Genomic DNA, 5,614 nt, shown 5'->3' with positions numbered 1-5,614 from the left:
AAGAGAAATAGAAATTGTGATTTAATGTTATGTTAAGCAATAGGCATAGACTGACCTCTTAAAATATGACTAGCCAGTCTTTGAGTTTCTGTAGTTAGTAAAACCAGTGAGTTTACAAATACACAACTGCAAATGGAAGGGCTTTCTCTTCCTATAATATTTAGGCTTACTACCACATAGTTACTGAGATGTGTTCATCAGGAGAAAATAGTTGGTCATAAAAGGCAAGATATCAACAATCTTTTGAAAGACAAAGCTCATTTTCTTCTCAGGCAAAATAAAATCCTCAGCATGGGAGAGTTCACATTACAGTGCTAATAGTGCACATGTGCTGAATTATTTAAAAAATAATAAAGATAGGAGGAATGACACATCCACCGGTTCACTGACAAAGCAGGCAGTTTAATATTTGCACAGTATCTGACCAAGTAACTTGAGCTTATTGAAGCTGACGCTTAACATAGATTTCTGCATGAAAAATAACTGCTGCAAACACTCTGAATAAAGTCTTTCTGAAATGGGCTTAGTGAAATCTGAACTTGCATTTTATACTTGCATTTGTGTAATTTTTGTCCATCCGACTCCATGATAGGCAAATCATAGTTTAAAACCAATGACTTTGAGACAATTAATGATTTTGCTTCATGGTAGCAATTTCCCTTAATGTTATTAAAGGCACAACATAACATTAGAAATTCGAATTAAAATTATAATTTCAAAATAGGGTGCAGTACTCTGCTAAGCACTGTTAACAAAGTTTCTTCTGTTTCATTCATATAGATAGATAGATTCGAATTTCAACAGACAATCCCAAAATGTTAACACAGATACTGGCAAAAAATCCCTTTTTGTTTAGTGGGATGCCACAAAACATGACAAACCCATTTTGTTGCTCACTGCAACTGTGTGTCTGCGTTTGAAAAGCATGCTTAAATTAAAGATACAAAGAAATGCCTGGGGTTTCATTGCATTGCAAATGTAAAGAAAGACTGATTTTCTTCAAAGGAGGTTGATAATAACCTACAAACAGCAGGTATTTTCTGCTACCAGCATGTAGCTGGCATGTCATGGCTAGTACATCTTTAATCATAATAATGAGTTCTGTGGTAATCATGATAAAATATGTTTTAACTGACAATATTTTTACCTGCCATTACTACCCTCTACTGAGAATTAGCCAACTTCTTTTCTTTTTCATTTTCTATAGCTTTAGCAGCACATCTCATTGAGGCAGCAGAACCATTAGCTGGATTACTATTCTAAAAGGTTTGCTAGTTGTCAACATTTAACTCTTAAATATCAATTTAAATACTGAGAAATTCAACTGACTGCTGATAACAAGGAATACACATAAAAATAACAGAATGGTCTGGAAAAATAAGGGAAATTGCCATTTCTTTTCCTGCAACACGCAAGCAGTTTTTTAACTCCTTTCTCAAAGAAAATAATTTTTTTTCCTGCCACAGTTATCAAAGAATCATAGAATGGTCTGGACTGGAAGGGACCTTAAGGATCATCTAGTTCCAACAGCCCTGCCATGGCCAGGGACACCATTACTAGACCAGGTTTCTCAAAGCCCCATCCAGCCTGGCCTTGAACACCTCCAGGCAACCACAACTTTTCTGGGCAACCTGTTCCAGAGCCTCACCACCCTCACAGTAAATAATTTCTTCCTAATATCGAATTTAAACTTAACCTTTTTCAGTTTCAAGTCACCACCTCTTGTCTTGTCACCACACGTCCTCGTGAAAAATCCCTTTCCAGTTCTACTGTAGTTCCCTGTAGGTACTGAAAGGTCACAATGAGGTTACCCCAGAAATTCTCCTGTAAGTTCCCATTTTCTCTTATGTGCATTTTCTCTGAGATGTTTCCCATGTAAAACTAGCATATTTCTCTTGTCTGTTGGGAAAAAATAAATAATCAGACCCATAGCAAGACTCTCTCTTGTCCTACCCTGCCAGCACCAAAAAAGGGCCAGTTACTCTCTCCTCCAGCAAACATCACATCCCTCTCAACCCAGTTATTAAGAGCACTCAATTTTTGCATCTCCTAACTGCAAGTAGGAACACAGTAGTTTACCATAAGGACACACCAGCTTCCAGCCAACTCCAGAAAAGCTGATTCTCCTTGAAATGTAGTGGATGCCCTATCCCTGGAAGCATCCCAGGCCAGGTTGGATGGGGCCCTGAGCAACCTGATCTAGTGAGATCTACCCACTACCCACAGTAGGGGGGTTGGAACTAGATCATCTTTAAGGTTCTTTCCAAACCACCCATTCTATGAAATGTCACCTTCTTCTTTCAATATAAAAATGAATACATAAAAAACACCTTCTTCCTTTTTTAATTAAAGAAAAAAATTAAGAGCATAATTAGAGAAATATCACTGAAATTTCACAAAAAAAGTGGAAGTTAGAGAGAAGTGATTAAACTTTTTTTTAAAGCACAAAAGAGCTGCCCAGTAAAACATCCTGAATGGCAGAGCATCCAGCATTAAAAGCTGAACCAAAAGTAAACTCAATGTCTAATAAACTTCCCCCCCAGTCCATGATAAACAAACAGGTGGCTATGAATAAATGCAACCTCTTCCACCAGGCTTGTAGAGGATTATTTGGAAGGGAAATCGGTAGAACTCTTATGTGCAAACCTAAAATGGCTTTGAGTGCTGGGGATGAACTCAGCATGGGCACTGAGGCTCATGCAGCACAAATATCTGCTCCACAGCCTGTTTCAAAAGCCTGTGCCAGACCTCAGGTTCCGGGTTTGGCCAGGAATGAGTAAATTTTCTGGGACAGAGTTAATTTTTTAAACCACAACAGATCATCACAGAAGAGCCCCTGATGTGTGGTTTTATTTTTTCTTCTGCCACTGTCCCCACAGTAGTGCCAGCAAAACTCTTGCTACCAGCAGTCCAAAAGAATTTATCTGACAGCTGCACCCTGGTCACAGCACTTCCAGGAACCTGGGCATCCATCCCAAATCCTTTCATAGATAGGAACCAACTTGAGCAGCAATGGTGAAAGATGAGGTGAGAGCAGACTATCAGAGGTGGCAGCTTGGGCTGAGTATCCTACCCCATCACCAGTCAGCCCTTTACCTGAGCTTTTACAAGCCTCAGTGTGCTGCACTATTTATTTATTACTAAAACTTTCCACTGCACAGCGGCAATAGGAGCAGGGCTAGAGACAACACTCTTGAGTTATTCGGACATGATGGTAGCACAGCTTTTTTCAATACCTCAGCTATTTTGTACAATGTAGGAAATAGAAATGCACCAGAGCAGCTAAGACCTCTGAAGGAACAAAGTACTTAAAGACTAAACTATGAAGAAATAAGCATTCTAAATGAGTGCCCATTTCAAAAGCATTTTTCTTTTGCCACTTACTAAGTTTGCAGAAACCTGCTGAAAGGATGTTTCTCTGTTACAACCTTTAACTCCGAGTTCTTAACCACACCATAGATCATAATATTGTCATTCTTCACTGTCACCACTGCGTCAGCAGCTGTTTTTGGTCTCACAAAAAAGGATTTGACCTTTGGGATGGACAGGAAGCTGAAGGAGCAACTTTCTGAAAAAATAGCCTCCTGTTTACATTTGCCTTGTTTAGCGAACAATTATCTTGGGAGACATAAGTAATAAGCATGTAAGTTTACATAAGCAGAAGTGTCATTTTGATAGCACTAAATATGAGTGCATGTCAAGCTGTCGGTAACGGTGCAAACTATAAAATGCTGACCTGTATTTTACCAATAAACCCCAGGAAAATGCAAATGACAAGAGCAACAGCACAGTCTGTCAGAATCTAACCCCCATCTATCACAATGAGCCTCATCAGCAATGACAGCGAAAACAGCAGCTGCCATTATTTTATGACACAATTTTTAGTGGTATTTGTTTACAATTGTATGTTTAATGCTGGTGAATTCAGACCACGTTTTCTATGATCTAAATCAAGAGTGCCAGCAAGCCTCAAACTATTCCATATATATGCCCTAAATATTCCCAAATACTTTAGTTCTACTATAGTCAGCATTAAGTTTTCTATATATATTTGTGTGCTGAAAATAAGTGCTTCATATGAATGAATCTGAGAAGCAGTAGGGTGAAGTACATGCAGTATAACATTTTATGAGAGTTAGATGTTATGTTAGATAACTCATAATGGCAGAGACAAAGAAACTCAGCTCTTTAAAATCTTGTATTCTGCTGAAGTTATAATGCTATTTAAACATATTGCAAGTATTTACACTTATTGTCAAGAAAATCTTAGTTTTAATGAAGCATCACTTCATTTTCTGAGGTTTGAAAATATGCAAAAATCAAACATGAAGTATAATAGTTTTTTCCAACTTTGTATTTCACACTATCTTCACAGTGATATTTAAATATTTTAAAGGGCTGTAAAGGTGGAATGTACAATATCCAATCAGGAAACCAACCTCAAGAGCACCCCTGAGGGTGTACTTTAATAGTACAACAGAACACTATTTTATCTGCTTGGAAGAAAATACTACTGTTTAGAGTCCATATAGTCACAGTTTTATATGAGACCTAGAGAAAAACTACATACATTATGGAACAGATTTACTGCTATATACGTGCATATCTCTTACATTTGCATGTATTTATTATTCAGCAGGTTCTGTAGACCACCTCTATGTTGCAACTCAGTTCACTACAGGATAGTAATGACACTGCCAACAAATGCATCCCCTGAGAGTACTCAGGGAACTTCTCTTAGTTACAGCAAGTCTCTTGAAATACCATCCTAGCTCAAGGAAAAATTTAGCTCTTTATTTACTTAAATTTTAACAAACAACAGGAACAAAGAGCACAATGCCAAATACCCACGACTGTCACCACACCTCCCAGGGTGGCGTGTTCTCTTCTATGTCATCTCTAACATTACCAAATGTAAATTAAAGAAAACACCCAAATCCTCACTGGACTTTTTCATGATCCTGAAATGCAAGAAGAATAATTTTTGGATTGCCATCTAAGGTGGGGTGAATACCTCATCAACCTCAAGGTGCTACAGAGCAAAATCATATGCAATGTTCAAAAGTACCACAATGAGAAAAAAACACACACCTAACCTGCTTTTAAACAGTTACTAATGACTCAAATTACAGAAAGCTCTGTCAGAAGACAGACATGCAAGTCATCTGCCACAGCTCAGCAAAATCCTGTGTGCAGGCTCTGTGGTCAGCTTTTTTTTTTTTTTTTTTTTGATCCATTTCCAGCAAAAGATGGATTATGAAACATAACCCCTGCATTTAAAAGTCCAATGGGACTGCTGTGATAACACTACCTGTCTTACTGCTTAACACACACCATTGTGTTTTGGTTTCCCCTGCTTGGGCTTCTTTTTGCAGCACAGATGTCAGGAATATTTCTATTTAATATCTGGCACATTTTTTTTCACTGAGGAAAGTGAAAGGCCTCCACAGAGTGAACCAATGTTCACTTTTTTACTTATAGAACTTGACTTCAACTTTCCATCTGTCTCAAGTTCATCCCCAATCGGTGTGCTGAGACAGCAAAAGACTATGGATTAACCATCTGTCTGAAGAAAGCTGAGATAATGTGCCATCCTACACTTGGGAGAGGATAA

The sequence above is a fragment of the Ammospiza nelsoni genome, chromosome 1 (genome assembly GCF_027579445.1).
Source record: "Ammospiza nelsoni isolate bAmmNel1 chromosome 1, bAmmNel1.pri, whole genome shotgun sequence".
NCBI classification, from domain to species: Eukaryota; Metazoa; Chordata; class Aves; order Passeriformes; family Passerellidae; genus Ammospiza; species Ammospiza nelsoni.
The sequence above is the reverse complement of the archived record's forward strand: the minus strand, read 5'-3'. Positions refer to the sequence as shown.